Source organism: Dermacentor silvarum, chromosome 7, assembly GCF_013339745.2.
Source record: "Dermacentor silvarum isolate Dsil-2018 chromosome 7, BIME_Dsil_1.4, whole genome shotgun sequence".
Lineage (NCBI taxonomy): Eukaryota > Metazoa > Arthropoda > Arachnida > Ixodida > Ixodidae > Dermacentor > Dermacentor silvarum.
In genome coordinates this window covers 88,745,862-88,763,412 of record NC_051160.1, presented here as the reverse complement: position 1 = coordinate 88,763,412, position 17,551 = coordinate 88,745,862, and the positions used below count along the sequence as shown (strand labels likewise).

At 48.7% G+C, this 17,551-nt stretch overlaps 1 protein-coding gene and 1 long non-coding RNA gene across 3 annotated transcripts in view; both read right to left on the bottom strand.

Moving 5' to 3' along the window:
• Positions 1 to 17,551, bottom strand: part of LOC125946854 (uncharacterized) — a 184,956-nt gene that overhangs the window by 86,775 nt on the left and 80,630 nt on the right. The gene's annotated exons all lie outside the window — the stretch shown is intronic.
• The window catches only part of LOC125946855 (uncharacterized), a 43,806-nt gene continuing 37,326 nt past the window's right edge, over positions 11,072 to 17,551 (bottom strand). The window contains exon 5 of the long non-coding RNA XR_007467928.1: positions 11,072 to 11,229. This is a non-coding gene — a long non-coding RNA (uncharacterized LOC125946855). The remainder of the gene's footprint in view (positions 11,230 to 17,551) is intronic.

Sequence of the window (17,551 nt, the reverse complement as noted above, 5' to 3'; positions counted from 1 at the left end):
GTGATGCTGTTCCCATTCACCGCCGACCGTACCGTGTGTCCACAGCAGAGCGGCAAGTTATTCAGCAAGAGGTAAACAAGATGCTCGCCAAAGGCATTGTTGAGCCCTCGTCGAGTCCTTGGGCGTCGCCGGTCGTGCTCGTCAAAAAGAAAGATGGCACGTGGCGTTTCTGCGTTGATTACCGCCATCTAAACCGAATCACTAAGAAGGACGTTTACCCTTTACCACGAATTGACGACGCTCTTGATTGTCTTCACGGCGCCAAATACTTTTCGTCCATTGACCTTCGATGTGGTTGTTGGCAGATTTCCGTCGATGAGCAAGATCAAGAAAAGACCGCTTTCGTCACTCCAGATGGCCTCTACCAATTTAAGGTTATGCCGTTCGGTTTATGCATGCCCCCGCCACGTTCGAACGGATGATGGACTCTCTGCTTCAAGGTTTCAAATGGTCAACTTGCCTTTGTTACCTCGACGACGTCCTTGTGTTTTCTCCTACATTTGAGACGCACCTTGAGCGCGTTGCAGCCATCCTTGACGTCTTCCGCAAGGCTGGGCTCCAATTAAACTCATCGAAGTGCCACTTTGGGCGCCGACAGATTACAGTGCTCGGCCATCTCGTCGATGCTTCCGGAGTACAACCCGACCCGGAGAAGGTTCGAGCAGTAACGGCTTTCCCTGTACCTCAGTCTGTCAAAGGCGTCCGGAGTTTTGTGGGGCTCTGTTCTTTTTTCAGACGGTTCGTGAAAGATTTCGCAGCAATCGCTCAACCACTCACAGAACTTCTGAGAAAGACGTGCCTCTTACGTGGGGTTCCCCTCAGGCTGCCGCATTTTCACGCCTTATCACGATTCTGACTAATCCACCGATCTTGGCTCACTTTGATCCGTCCGCACCAACAGAGGTCCGAACCGATGCCAGTGGTTATGGGATCGGCGCCGTCTTAGCGCAACGCCAACACGGACACGACCGCGTTATAGCCTACGCTAGCCGACTCCTGACAACAGCAGAGCGCAACTATTCGATTACCGAGCGCGAATGTCTTGCTCTCGTCTGGGCTGTTTCCAAGTTCCGCCCATATTTATATGGCAAGCCCTTCTCAGTAATCACAGACCATCATGCGCTGTGTTGGCTTTCGTCGCTGAAGGATCCTACTGGCCGGCTCGGTCGTTGGGCTCTCCGACTACAAGAATATCCCTACACAGTGACGTACAAGTCGGGACGCCAACACCAGGACGCAGATTGCCTCTCTCGCTACCCAGTCGAAGACCCGCCCTCTACGTCTGAGCCTGACACCGACACCTGCGTTCTCTCTGTTTTTCCTCTGGTCCATGTCGCCGACGAGCAGCGCCGTGACCCGTCCTTGCGTGTCATCATTGACCGCCTGGAATCTCCACTTGCCGGCAGTTCCCTTCCCTTATTCACACTTCAAGATGGCGTACTCTACCGCCACAACGTTCACCCCGACGGCCCAGCATTACTCCTTGTGATCCCTAAACACCTTCGCTCGGCTGTTCTCCACGAACTTCACGACCTCCCCACTGCCGGTCACCTCCGTGTGTCACGTACCTATGACCGGATCCGCCGACGCTTCTTTTGGCCTGGGCTTGCTCGCTCCGTTCGAAGATACGTAGCTGCGTGTGATAAATGCCAGCGACGCAAGACACCATCGACGCTACCTGCTGGGTACCTACAACCAATCGACATTCCCGCGGAGCCATTCTTTCGGGTTGGTTTAGATTTACTTGGTCCCTTTCCTCTTTCTACCTCTGGGAACAGGTGGATCGCTGTGGCCACAGATTACGCCACGCGCTACGCCATCACCCGAGCGCTCCCTACAAGCTGCGCCACCGATGTTGCCGATTTTCTTTTACGCGACGTGATTTTATTACATGGCGCTCCGCGACAACTTCTCACAGACCGTGGCCGGACATTCCTGTCAAAAGTTATTGCGGACATCCTGCAGTCCTGTGCCACGAGGCACAAGCTATCCACGTCATACCATCCGCAAACTAATGGCCTCACGGAGCGTCTTAATCGCACTCTCACAGACATGCTCGCGAAGTATGTCTCTTCAGACCACACAGACTGGGACCTCACTCTGCCGTTTGTCACCTTTGCGTATAATTCCTCGGCGCCACGACACAGCCGGCTATTCCCCATTTTTCCTCCTGTTCGGCCGAGAACCAGCACTGCCCCTCGACACAACTCTCCCTGTTCACGCGGCACCCACCAGTGAATATGCACTTGAAGCCGTCGCCCGCGCTGCTCACGCAAGGGAAATTGCCCGTGACCGCCTTTTGAACTCCCAAGAGAGTCAAAGGCGTTTGTACGACCAACGACACCGAGACGTGCACTTCCCGCCTGGTTCTTTGGTGCTTCTATGGTCTCCGTCGCGTCAGGTCGGCCTGTCAGAAAAACTGCTGTCGCGTTACACAGGCCCCTACCGAGTGCTTCGTGCCGTGACTCCCGTCACATACGAGATTGCCCCTGACGCCCCATCTGTTTCCCAGTTCAGCGATATCGTGCACGTTACACGACTGAAGCAGTATCACCCTCCCAGTGATGATATTTAGTCGCTCCGGGACGTCGCTTCTGCCGCCGGGGGATTATGCTACACGCGTGTGGTATTTGATTGTTTGACCGAGGCGCGCGGGCGCCATCACTCGAGAAAAGAAGAGGAAGAACGAGCTGGGCTCGCGCTGTGAACCTAACCGGTCAGCGCTGCAACCGCTGTTGTAAATACATCCTGTAAATAGTTGCCCGTCTTACTGACTCGTTCTTCGCGTAACAATATTAACGAAGAAAAACTCCAGTACGGAAACCTCAAGCCCGGTCTATGAATAAATATGATCGTTGTGACAAACTAGGACCTAATGCGGCCGATTGCCGCCAGTATACAAAATATAATGCTTCAACTGCCTCTGATAAGTGCGAAAAATTTGGCTACACCACTGTCAATTTGCCGCAGGGAAGGAGGGGTGCCTCTAACCAAGAGATCATCAAGACAAAGAAGAATATTATGTAACATTGCTAACTGGAGAAAAAATTCCCCACGTGTATTCAGCACTCGCGAAAAATGCACCATCTATGAGGTACTCATTCTACGCGAAAGGACAAATGGAAGCTGAAATCACTAAAATGCTTGGTGATTCAGGCTGCGACGTGGTGATTGTTCACTAGGATCTTTTACTGACTTACTTTCACTGGCAGAAGCAGCGCTGTCCTCGCTAGAGAGAAGAGAGAATAAAACATTATTGAAAATTAATAGGCGTTTTGTGGTCGGACTTCCTAGTCCGGAAGACCATTGGCTTTTGCCGCCATCCGGGCTCGGTTGACCAGGGCTTGTTGCTGTTCTGGGTCCGATCTGGACAGGGTCGCCTCCCACTCGACTGTCGTCGGATTATGATTGGCCGATATTTGCGGATTCTGTTGGCACGCCCAGACCATGCGGTATAACGTGGCCGTCTGGGGACAGAATTTGCATTGCGGATTGTATGTCATAGAATCTATCTTTGATAATACATAAGGATTTGGAGAGAGAGAGAGAGAAACGTGGTGGGAAAGGCAGGGAGGTTAACCGGAAAAGATTCTGGTTTGCTACCCTGCACTGGGGGAAGGGGAAGGGGAAATGAAAGGCGGAAAGAATAGGGAAGAAAAAAAGCAGTCACAAAAAAAAAGGAAAAAGAAAAGGAGGAGGTTCGAAACGTCTGTGAGAACTATAGTCTGTCAGATAGTCCACTCGATCGCAAAAACTTCATTTGGAAAGGACAATGTTTGTAAGCGTCTCCATGCTACCTGCGTTGCCTTATCTAATTTGGGATCTGGCGGGGGTAAAGTGCGTCTACTCAGCCGGAGGTGTTGTAGGATCTCAGAATATGAAAGAAGGGGCTGAGGATCGTCCTGGTCAGCGAGAAGTTGTGCTGTGGAGGAATCGGCGGAGCCCCGGTGTAGAAGTTCTCGGGCGGAGGCATGAGCAATCTCATTGCCTCGAACTCCCGCGTGCCCTGGTACCCACAGCAGCTGTTTCCACTGACCCTCTTGACGATTGGCCGCAGCCTGTTGCAGTATTGAGTGTGCGAGGTGGCCGACTTGACCTCTTGCGAAATTGCGATACGCCGCCTGGGAATCCGTGAGTACAAAGGTGGCTCTTGCATTACGCATGGCTAAGGCTATACCGGCCTCTTCCATGGCTGTGATGTCTATTCCGGTGGCCGAGATGCAGTCTACCACCTGTCTCCCGTGTACAACGGTTGCCGTGGAGCGGTTGTGCAGGGGTCCGGCGGCATCTACAGAAAAGGCACCTGCGTGATCCGAATACTTGTCGTAGGCTTTGGCTCTGGAAGCTCTCCTGTTTTCGTGGTAGACGGGGTGCATATTACGTGGCAACGGGCGATTGATGATATCCTGCTGCCATTCTGGGAGTAGTGATCGCTTGCTGGCGACCTGAGTGGGTGGATTAATGCCCAGTGCTTCTAGCGTGGTGCGACCTGCTTTGGTGCGTGCGATCCGAATGACTTCGTTCATGTAATGAGCTTGGAAGAGTTCTGACGCTGTATTATAGATGCCCATTTCAAGGAGCCTGTCATTCATGGCCCATGGTGGTAGAGTGAGGGCTTTCTGATATGTAAGTTGGAGTAGACGGTCCAGTTTGAGTTCGTCCTTTTTGAGAACGCGCAGGTACGGGAAGCTGTAAGTGACACGACTCATCACGAAGGCCTGTACGAGACGCAGTATGTCCGCTTCTTTAATGCCACGGTGTCGATTGGCAATTCTGGATATCATTCGGGAGATATTGGTGCAGGTAGTGCGGAGCTTCTGAATTGCTGCGTTGTTGTTGCCCTGATTATTAATCTATGCTCCCAGGACGCGGATAGTATCCACTTCCTTGACCGGGGATTGATGGTGTTGGATATTCAACAGAATTTGGTTGCCACGCTTCCTAAATACCAGGAGTTCTGATTTAGTAGAGGAGCATCGAAGTCCGCCAGCGAGGCCGATGCGCTCTATAGTATCCGCTGCCCGTTGGAGTACTTCTTCCATCTGTCCCATGCTGCCGGTGTTGGTCCATATAGTGATATCATCTGCGTATAGAGCGTGCTTGATTCCGGGTATCTCGTTGAGTGCCCTAGGCAGGTCGAGTAGTGCTATATTAAACAGCAGTGGCGAGATTTCTGCCCCTTGCGGTGTGCCAGAGTCCCCCATAGTGATGGGGTCAGATTTTGCGTCGCCAGCTCGTATGGTCACGTGACGGTTGCGCAGGAAGTCGCGCACGTAGTCGTATGTACGCTGTCCGATTCCGATTCTAGCCAAGTTGGTCAGAATGGCTGAGTGCCGGACATTATCAAAGGCTCCCTGACCGTCAATCGCCGGAATGGCGCGCTCCTGTTGCGTGGCTCCGCTGGGGCGATCGATTATGTCGTACTTGAGTTGGAATAGAACGTCCTGTGCCGATAAATGCGCTCTAAAGCCAAACATTGTATGTGGGAAGAGGTCGTTAGCTTCTATGTATTCAGTGATCCTGATTTGAAGTGCCTTCTCCATGACCTTCCCTGCACAGGAGGTGAGTGAGATGGGACGAAGGTTGTCAATATTGATGGACTTTCCGGGTTTGGGAATAAAGACAATTTCAGCCGCTTTCCATTCCTGCGGAAGCATACCTTCTTGCCAATACTTATTAATTTTCACGGCAAAGAGCTCGAGCATGTCGTCACTTAAGTTGGCCGTAAGGGTGGTAGTAATTTGGTCTGGACCTGGAGCCGTTCCTCGACACATCCTGTCAATTGCCACTCTGATCTCTGCAGTCGTGAAGTCACGGTCCATTTCCGGGTTTACGGTTCCGTTGTATGCGGAAATGTGGTCAGCGCTCACGGAGGTATTGATGTATTTGTCCTGCAGATTTCGAAAGAGTTGAGCTGTCCCCCCTGCGTTAGCATGGATTGCCTGCTGAAGATTTCGACGGGCGGCTCCACGTGATTGTTCCGGGTCTATTAGATACCTGAGTATGTGCCAGGCTGACTTAGTGTGTAATGTGCCCATGAGTGCGTCACACTTGGCGAACCAATTTTATTTTGCGAGTTTCGTGGCATATTCCTCTGCCTGTGCCGTGATCTCCGCGATGCGCTGTCTGAGCTTGCGGTTGAGCTTCTGGAGCTTCCATCGTCTGGTCAGTTGATATCTTGCGTCCCAGAGATGCAGCAGATGCTGATCAACTGCTGGTGTTTCCGGGTTAGTTGAGATTGTCTTGGTCACTTCCTGCTTGAGTTTTATAAGGGTTCGTGCCCATTCGTCATAGGAATTGGGCGGCTTGTGAAACGACAAGTTTTCCGTTTTGCGAAAGACTTGCCAGTCAACCAGGTGTGTTGATTTATAGCGGACTGTATGCCGACCATTTGTTATTGTGGTATGGATGATGTAATGATCGCTGCCCAGCCTTTCCTCGGAGTTTAGCCATTTTGGTTGCGGAGCATTTAGAGTCATGGTGAGATCCGGGCATGTGTCTCGCGATACGCTGTTGCCAAGCCGCGTGGGATGGTCCGCGTCATAGAGTAACGTGAGCCCTTCCAGCGTCATTAGGGTATGTAATTTACGCCCTTTAACGTCTTCAATGACGTAGCCCCAATCCGCATATTTGGCGTTGAAGTCGCCTACCACTATCAAAGGAGCCCGTGCTGCCATGGATTTGGCCTTGCGGATGACCTCCGTAAACGTATGGTGTCGGTCCGCAGGCCGGCTGTATATATTTAGGGCGTATATTGATTGATGGCATTTTTTGCATGGCAGAAATTGCACGAATACATATTGTAAGGCAGCGGCCCTGAGGTTGAGGTCATGCTGTAAAGCTGCATATTGATTATTGACAAACGTGACTGGCCGATATACTATCGGCACTAGCGTAAGCCGTGTGCGAGGATAGTTTTGCTGCCTGTTGCCCGACATCTGGTAGAGCTATAATTTCTGGTATCGATTCTAGCGTTTGAATATATTGATGCAGTGATGCTGCTTTACGGCGAAAACTGCGACAGTTCCACTGAATTATTGTAAATTGCGGATCGCGACTAGCCATCATGTGACGTAGTGGAGGCGTCGTCGCTGTCTGGATTGATGGATAGAGCTGCAGCTGGCATATCACGTCGTCCAGACAGGAGCTTGACACCCTTGCAATGCTTGGCTTCGTTTAGTTGAGTTACTTGCCTATTGTGTTTAGGCTATGATTGATTGCATCTGAGTGATATACGGCATTGCCAGTTCGTGCAGTTTTTTTTGCGTTGCGTTCTTCGAGCGCACTCACGTGCTTCATGATGGATTGCTCTATCTTTTGGGTTATGGTTGCCGCAAAGGCGCTTAATTTCTGGTCCAAGGCCTTGTCCACCAAATCCTCTATTGAGGCCTGTGTCGGCGTGGTCAGGGAGTTAGGGCGTTGGGTGATATGAGTGTCTGGTTCTGGAGTCTCGGAAGATGCCGGGGACATCTCGCAGTCTGCTTAGTAGCTGCTATAGGGGTTGTCTGGGGAAACTTATTTCCTTGTATTTCCTGTCGAAGGTGGGAAATTTCCTGCTGATGTTGTGTGACTAGCTGTTGAAATTGGGCTAGCGTTCGATTTTGCTGCTCAATAGTGCTTTGAAGCTGTGCGATTATCGGCGATTCGGTATTGCGAGAGCTATTTTGATTGCGAGGGGAGGCGACCACTGATGCCCAGCTCACCTGAGGTCCCGTTAACTTGAGGACCGGTGGCATGTATGTTGTCTGGCCCTGCCGGGTGTGCTGCTGAGCTGGTCGGCGCCCACTGGACCGTGACCGTGACCGGCGCCCCTTAGACCGTGACCGTGACTGGCGCCCCCTGGACCGTGATCTGGATGAGGAGCCCGCCCGATTCCCGGAGAGGGACCGGGAAGTCGATCTCTCGCGGGTTTATTTGCTGGCCATGCTGGTGATGTCTCTCTGTCCGTTGTGGTGGCGAGTCGGTGTCCGGCTTCGTCCGCGTGTTTGACCGGCCGGCGGGGGGATTGCGGGCTTGGAGGGGGCTGGTTGGCGATATCTGCGCGGGCAGTCGCGAGAGCCGGCAACGTGCGGGCCGCCATAGAGCACACATCTCGGGTGGCACTCGTGTGTTTGAGACGCGTCCACTCCAGTTTTGCCGCATAGCGCGCACCGTTTGTTCTCTGGCATGGGCGCGGGGCACACGTCCGTACGGTGTCCAGGCTTCCCGCACGTAGCACAAAATGTGTTGTTTTTCCTGTATTTCCGAAAAGGACAAACACACACGTTACTCACACCACACTATACGCATTATATTAACAGGCACCCAGGCTCCCCCCTCCCCTCCCCCTTGTAAACAGTACGGGGCCTATCCATCAACTAAACACATCTTGTGGGAGTGCCCTGCAAACGCTATGTTTAAAAAGACAATACTTTCCAAATTACGACACAACCAGCGTCCTGGCAGCTGGGAGGATTGGACCACTCCCCCACGAAGGTTTGAAAAACTGTCGTGGCCGCTTCTGGTGCGGCACGTCAAGAACGTTCTGGGCCAGGAGGCATGAGACTACCAGGAGGCCCGGACTTGGGCTTTAGTTCCTTCGGGGCTAATAAATGTTATTTCTCTCTCTCTCTTCCTGTATTTTTGCACCAGGGTGGCTTCGTTGAGGAAGAAGACGCACCTTAGGAGATTGCTGTGCTAAAGTGTGAGCGCCACTACGTTTGTGGAGCCAAGCTTCCGGGCCCCGATGATTTGGTTATTCGGCGAGGTGGTGTTCTCCAGGATGCAATCCGTTGTAAATGTGTTGGCCAGCCGGATTACGCCCTTGGACATGTTGTCCGTTGCCTTGAGGTAAGCTTGCACGTTGATGGTTCTGTCGGTCAACCGCAGCTTGTCCAAGCCGAGGAGAATAGGCAGCACACATTCTTCCTTGGTGCCGACGACGACTAGATTCTGTTCCCATATCGGGTGCAGGGTATATTTATGTGCGAGGTTTGGGTCCACTTCTGCGTTGTCGCTACGCTGGGAGATAGCTGCTCGTATGGCGTTGCCGATACTGCCCCTCTCTCTCTATTGAGTTAAGTTGCAGGTTTCCCTTGGTTTGATGATGACCACGTAGTCGTCACCATCCATGCGAGGCGAGTGGCGTGGTGGGCCTATAGTCTTGCTGGGGCCACCGCCAGAAAGGTAGGAAATGGTCCCAGCAGCACCGCTTGTCGTTGTGAGCGTCGACCCCGCCGTCGGAGGTGTGCGAACGCCGGTGCGGTGGCGACGCATTTCTCGAAGTACCCTCTCGTAATTAGGAGAAAAATTGGCCGATTATGGAGCAGCCAGCTGTATTTCTTGGACTTGCATACTGTCGGGGTCGTAGCCACGAATAACGGGCTCCTGAGAATGCGTGTCCATGGTTTGGGCGGCGGTCGCACGGCCGTATTCCCCACGAGCTCGCCAATGTTTTTCGCAGATAAAAGTCCAAAAAATTGACCCACCTGGATCATTTGGTGTCCACGGACTCCTGGTGACTAGCGGAATCGATTGATATTAGTTTTGCGGTCGTAGTCCAAAATTGGCGCACACAGCATTTGTCGAAAGAAGGAGCGTTCGGAGGATGCGTCTGCTCCGACCCGCGCCGCACCTGCGTATCCCCCTAGAGAATTCGCTAGAGAGAATCACGAAATCCTTTCAAGAGGCCGAAACTTATATCGAGACACCGCGCTATTCAGAAAGGTCATCGTCAAATGGTGAACAGTTTGCCCGGAAAACAAGATTATACCCAAGGACATTTAGACATTAGATATGAAGCCCAAAGGTCAAGGAAAACGCCGGAATGGCCTTCTAATCTGGCATCTACAAGGCAACATATACTATTGTCCCTTGACTGTCCATCTGGCAAATAAAAATCAACCGGAACAAAAAAAAAAAAAAAAACAAAAATAAACGTTTGTCAAGCACTACAAAGCTGATGCTTTGGTTTGAAAACGCTTTGACGCCTTTGGGAAGGGGCTAGGAAAGATTGTTTGATATAGATTAGTACAAATGTATAGCTGTGATATGCAGGCAGAACCGGTTTAACTCTTTCCCTACCATGGGGAAAATAGGTGTTTTTTGTAAGTTACGGCAGATGCTCTTTTCCTGAAGGAACTACAGCACTCAATATTTATTATAATACATAGGCAGAGATAAAAATTAATGCACTTTTCATGCATAAAAGTTTTATTAACGACATGTGGGTCATAAAAAAAGATATGAATCAAGATTGTGCGATAGAATTGAACAAAGTGTGTAAAGACACGCTTGTATCTACTAAGAAAAACAAAACGTTACGAAAATATGAGATACACAACATATATAGCCGTCTATTAGGCACTATTTCCAAAAAATCTAAAAGTTTTCATTGAACAGGTATTTCGATACAAAAATTTAACTGCAAGCACTACAGTTGGGCGTACCGGGCTGCGGCCACCGATGCTCCGAGCTGGTTTGCGTCGTCGTTGCTTTCAGACTCAAAGTCCGACGAAAAACTAGCGTCCTCTGACTCGCTGCTATTCGATGTATCGATAAGATCAGCCGCAGAGGCAGTGGAATCGCGATATTTGCGATCTACCGAAGCGCGCTCGCCGTTTCCGGTGCCGCACATTTTTGCGTCCTGCTTGGACGATCGCGAAACTTCGGAACGCGTTTAAAAATCACCGGTTGGCGGGAAAATAGCGAACGGCTTAGAAAACAAAAATATAGTTTCTCCTCTTTCACGTCCGATGGCGCAGTGTGTCCGTGAGCACCGCAGAAGGTCTCGAAAGCGGCGTTTCAAACCAGCGATAGCGGGCGGTCATTTTTTCGTTCTGCTTGGACGAGCGGGAAACTTCGGAGCGCGTTTAAAAATGTTGATGAAATAAATAAATGTTTAAAAAATATTTATTTGCGTCATATGGGTGAAGTTGAAGAGCTTATGGCAGCGGTGGTTGGTGCCGTCACGACGATAGCGCAACGGTAAGATGCGCAGATCAGCGGACATACTAAATCCAGTTTCTTTTTTTAAAGGAAGTCGCCGTAATAGAAATTACTTCAGTGGCACTGGTCTGTATTGCGAAAAATTTGTTTTATTTCAGGTGCAAGGGTGACCAAACTATCAATTTACCGTGGCTTGTTCATTTGTTGTACAGGTTTCGCAATTTTTAATAAAAGCCTCTTTGCAATCTGTGTGCGGCAAACTTGTTGCACCCTCCTGTACCCATATTGTACATTTACCGTTTCCTGAAAGAAAATGTGGGCTTGAAAGAACTTGCCAATTTTATACGACACATGAACATCAAGTTGAAAGACAGTAATTCCACGTACAGAACGCTGCCGCTTTTCTGAAATAAAAAGGGAAGGTCCGCCAAGTATCGACGATGAAAGAGACATGGTCGATGTGCATGGTGGTTCAAATGATTCGGTGAATAAATGTTGTTTATATCTATCGATTCTGTCTCTGGGACATTTTTTAGTCAATTAGTCACTGATTACTCGTTCTATTCCTTTCGTATTTCACGTGCATTTACGCCGACCTCGTCTTGTTAAGCGTCGACAATTTGTTGAACCTTTCTTTTCTGTGCGTTTGACGATCTAGAATACGCAACTCGCTGTTTTCTTGTTGCACTTTCTCGCTATCGTGAGGCATAGAGCCTATTAGCCATGAGTGTTTACTGTTTCTGGAATGCCAACGCTCAATCCTCGGGCGTCATAGTCGCGCTGCCTGCAGCTCTCCGCTCCTCCCTGCTTCTCCAACCCTGCTCTCCTTTGTCCCGAGGATGATGATGATCGTCATCATTGACATCCCGTTTGAAAGGGGGCGGTGAAAAATAGTCACCTAGCCTGCTTGATTTAACTCGGTATGCTAAACATGTTTTTCACTCTAGCATGTTTGTACACATCCCCTTAATCTTTTTGATTTGTCTTCCTCAAAATTTCGATATCTACCTTCTACCATTACATACCCGGTCGTATATACCCGGTCGTATCAATCTCTTTCCCGCTTTTTTTTCAACCAATACTCTAAACGTCTCTTTATATCTCGACTGCTGATCACTTGATGTTTCCGCCCACTTTAAGTCAAAGGACGTGTGGGTGGTGTACGTTACCCACGGCTTCCACAGGGGTAATCCCTTCGCTTTCCATCAGGATGTGCTGGGTGTACTGCGGATTTTCGCTGCAGCATGCGCATGCCTCATCTTGTTGCGAACATTTGCTCCGGTGTGTTTTTGTCCTTAGGCAACCAGCTCGAGCCTTAAATAGCAAGGCACTGCCCTTTGTGGTGTCCTACAGGTTTTCCCTTATAATCTCTTCTCCACATTTTTGCAATTATCTATGGCCTTTTTTACACAGCGAAGCTGTCCATGGCTAGGCCATGACATTCGTGCCACAAGAACTATCATCATCAGCAATGGTTCGAGCATCGTCGTCTTCCACAGCTGGCTGCGTTGCCGCTCATCATTCCAGCGTAGAATTTCACTTGGGTCACTTGTTATCCATGGTCGAACTAGTTCAACACTAGTCGCTTGACCAACTTATGTTACTGACCACCTGGCACTGGGTATGCACCGCCCTTCAACTAACCTCTTTCACGGCAATTTGTGCCTCCGGATATGTAGCACAGGGCATGCGCCGCTCCTCAATGAACCTCGTTGGTACCATCTTGGGTCACTGGGTGTGTGCCACTGAATGGGCCTCATTTCAATGGCTAACCGTATATTTTGAATATACCTCCGGTGTACGACGGAACTGAAGTCGCGTCATATATATTCAAACAATCATATCTGAGCCTGTTTGTTGAGAATTCCGAGGGGGGAGCCCGGCTTCGCACACGCCTCATATTTGATGCGTTTCAGCGAAATTACTGCGTGCCGCTACATTTCTTTAGGGCTAATCACCGTGTCATCAACATTCATCGCGACATGGCATAAGCCAAAATTGGCTTGGTCACCATATTTTCCGTCACTTTGTCATTATGTCTTGACTCGACATTAATCACCGTCTCAAGGACAAACGGCACCTTCCTCAAGCGCAAGCGCCGATGTCAGGATGCAAGCTTCTTTACCAGGTTCTGTGAAAATCAGTTGACACTCTGCATGCTTATACTAAATTTAACATCGAGGGAAGATTTTGCTGAGTTTTATTATGCAGTAAACCTGCCATTGTTAGGAACATACGTGCATGCCTCTGAAGAAGTGCAAGCATGTGAAAATAAGAACAAGAGGTAACTATAAATAATAAATAAGGCAAAATGCCCAATCAATAACGAAATATTTTAGACAATTTCGACTATAACATCAAATATACAATATCGCCTTTGAGCAAAAATCTAAAGACGCGTTTCAGTGTTCATCAATTTATTTCCGTGTGTAGGCGGCAGTTACTTCACAAACAGAGGACAAGACATATTTTCTTGCTTAGCGTTCATCACGTTTTAATATTATATGAAGCATAATATATAAACAAATGCTTCCCAGGGGAAGTTTGCCACTACTTCCGCAATGTGTACGGTACTTACGCACTTCCCTGTCTGCGTGTGCCCAGAAGGCCCTCCTAGGTTGGTCACACGTTCCTGTGTCACATACATTTCAATTTTGACGCTTTACAGCGTCTTTTAAAACGCATAAGGTCCCACCGTGGTTGCTTAGCGTCTTCGGCGTTGCGCTGCTAAGCACGAGGTCTTGGTATCAACTCGCGGCCATGGCGGCCGCATTTCAATGGCATCGAAAACGCAAGAACGCCAGTGTACCCTGTATTGGGTGCACCTTAAAAAACGTCAGGTGATCGAAAATATTCCGGAGTCTGCATAGCAGTGTGCCTCATAATGAGATCCTAGTCTTGTCTCGTCGTCATCATCATCAGCCTATATTTATGTCCACCGCAGGATGAAGGCCTCGCCCTGCGATCTCCAATTACCCCTGTCTTGCGCTAGCTTATTCCAACTTCCGCCTGCGAATTTCATAACTTCATCACCCTACCTAGTTTTCTGCCGTCCTCGACTGCGCTTCCCTTCTTCGGTATCCATTCTGTAGCTCTAATGGTCCACCGGTTGTCGATCCTGCGCATTAAATGGCCTGCAAGGCTCTATTTCTTTCTCTTAATGTCAATTAGAATATCGGCTATCCCCGTTTGCTCTCTGATCCACACCGCTCCCTTCCTGTATCTTAACTTTAGGCCTAACATTTTTTCGTTCCATCGCTCTTTGTACGGTCCTTAACTTGCTTTCGAGCTTCTTCGTTAACCTCCAAGTTTCTGCCCCATATGTTAGCACCGGTAGAATGCAATGATTGTGCAATTTTACAGCGTAAGCTGTTATGGGCTCATTCCAATAGCCGTTTCTGGTCGCGATGATGCCGCCGCCGCCCCGTGGCCGCTATCGCCGGAAATGCGAAAAAAAGTACCTGCTCTCCGCCGGGTTCGAACCCAGGCCCGCAGCGTAGGAGTCGGATACTTTACGACCGAGCCACGCAGCGCTTGCTATCACGCAGAAGAAAAATTCCCTTTATATGCGCCCTGCGCCTCTACGCCTGCGCGCAAAGGCAGGCGCGCAGGCGCAGTCGACCCGAGCCTCGGCCAGTATGGTGGCGCCATCTAGTTAACGTGCCTTTAACCACTGCCTGCGAGGAAATGCGATTCAGACGAGTAGCGCAATCAACGCTATCCCGATGTTAGATGTGCGCCACGTATTCTGGGTACCTCTTCGGTACACGTTATGGCGTCTCCTCACAAGGTACGAACCGCTGCTGAAGAAGCGAATCGTAGAGCTATGTGCGCGGCTACCACCAGGCATCATCGGGCTCAGCAGACTGCTGTGCGGAGAGCATTAGAAGCCGCTGCTCGCCATCGACGCCGACGCCGTGCGGACAGTTCAGATCGTTCTCGTCAAAATTGAGGCGAAGACACTTTGCCGCGAAAACCTTGTTGTGCATGGTGCCGAAATTGGAGCTACTTTTGCGCCGCTCAACCAGTCTACGCTGTGACTGTGCTGCGTGTGCCGTGCAGGCCTTTGACTTTATTCTTTATTTATTCTTTATTCAAACAAAACTCGCAGCGCCATTGGCAATATTGCGAGGGGCATAATACAGAGAAAAACAAATCAACAGAGTTTTGGCTTACAACCTCAGCCGGTAACAAATTCCACTCCGATATGGTCCTCGGAAAGAAAGAAAACCTAAAAAGGTTAACCCTGGGGGCATATTCCCGAACTTTGAACACATGGTCTCTTCGGGTGGGTAAGTAATATGGAGGACGCAGATATGATGAGGCCTTGATTCCAGTTTGATTATGATATATAGTGTAAAAAAGCTGGTGACGAAGATTGTTGCAGCGTTCGCTTAGAGGAGTCCATCCTAGATTTGTTTTTAATTCCGTTGCACTATCAAACCGATTGTACCGCCCCAGGACATACCTTGCAGCGCTAGACTGAATGCATTCCAACGCTGTTATTCGTACGGAATGGGACGGATCCCACACAGGGCAGGCGTACTCAAGTAATGGCCTTACGTAGGCTTTGTATGCAGCCTCTTTGACGTGACTTCCCACGTGCTTGAGATTCCTTCGAAGGAAACCAAGTGAAGCTCCGGCCTTCCGCACAATGCAGTCAATGTGCTCGGACCATGCTCCATCCTCAGATAAAGTCACTCCGAGATACTTATACGAAGATTCCTGGCGAACAACTTTATTATCCAGATAGTAGCCATACCACAGTTTATTGACTTTTTTTGTGAAGCTGACATGCACGCATTTATTAATGTTCAAATTCATTCTGTTTAAACTGCACCACATTTTGATACGATGTAGATCTTCCTGCACCTGTATGCAATTCGCCCCACTTTCCACATTACAGTACAGTGCACAATCATCAGCGAACAGACGTACAGTGGACTTGATTTCATTAAAAATATCATTAATAAAAATAAGGAAGAGCAGAGGTCCGAGTACGGAACCCTGTGGAACCCCAGACGCTACATCAACACACGGAGAACATTTACCATTCAGGACAACTTGCTGTTTCCGTGATGTTAAATAGTCCATTATCCATTTTTTAACAGAGTTATCAATATTAATGTAAACAAGTTACTGTATTAATAGCTGATGCGAGACAGTGTCAAAGGCCTTCTGAAAATCTAAAAATAAACAATCAATCTGTCCTCTACAATCGAGACTGGAGGCTACAATCGAGACTTTTCAACGGCAGTGGTAAGCTCCAAGTAAGGATTTGGTAATGTCTGCCGTATGCACATCAACGCAATTTTATTCTTCTGTAAATTTCCTTCTCATGATCAGAGTCCCCTGCGAGTAATTGACCTGAATAAACGTACTCCTTTACAGACTCTAGAGGCTGACTGGAGATCCTGAAATAATTTATATTAATCTTCAAGCCCAGTCTTACACTTTCTCGGTTAAAGTCATGAATCATTTGTTGTAATTCGTCCTCATTGTTGCTGAATAAGACAATGTCATCTGCAAACTGAAGGTTGCTGAGATATTCGACGTTGATCCTCACTCCTAAGCCTTCCCAGTCTAAGAGGTCGATACTTCTACGCATGCATTGAATAGCATTGGAAAGGTTGTGTCTCCTTGCCTGAACCCTTTCTTAATTGTTAGCTTTCTATTTTCTTGTGGAGAACCAAGGTAGGTGTGGAATCTTTGTAGATATTTGCCAATATATTCACGTATGCCTCCTGTACTCCTTGATTACGCAATGCTTCTAGGACTGCTGGTATCTCTAGTAAATCTTGGTGTGGAATCTTTGTAGATATTTGCCAATATATTCACGTATGCCTCCTGTACTCCTTGATTACGCAATGCTTCTAGGACTGCTGGTATCTCTAGTAAATCAAATGCATTTTCATTATCTATGAAAACCATATACAGAGGTTGGTTGTACTCTGCAGATTTCTCAATTACCTGATTGATGACATGGATATGATCCATCGTAGAATATTCCTTCCTGAAGCCAGACTGTTCTCTTGGTTGACTGAAGTCAAGTGTTGCCCTGATTCTATTGAAAATTACCTGGGTGAATATGTTGTACAATACTGAAGCAAGCTAATGGGCCTACAATTCTTCAATTCTTTAATGTCTTCCTTCTTATGGATTAGTATAATTTTGAAGTTCTTCCAGCTCTCATGTACACATGAAGTCGTGAGGCACTGCGTGTAAAGGGCCGCAAGCTTTTCAAGCATATCTGCTCCATCTTTAATTAAATCGACTTTTAGTCCATGTTCTCCAGCAGCTTTTCCCCTGACCATGACTTTCAAGGCCCTTCCAACTTCATCGCTAGTTATAGAAGGAGCCTCTGTATCCTGTTCATCACTACTTCGAATGAAAGTAGCTTGGCTGCTCTGGGCTCTTTACCGGTCAGTATAGAATTCTTCCGCTGCTTTTACTATGTCATCGAAATTGCTGATGATATTACCCTGCTTATCTTTCAGTGCACACATTTTGCCTTGTCCTAGCTATGCCAAGTTGTCTTGTCACGGATTTCATGCTGCGTCCATATTTTACGGCTTCCTCAATCTTTCGCACGTTATAATTTTGAATATTCCTTACTTTCTTTTTT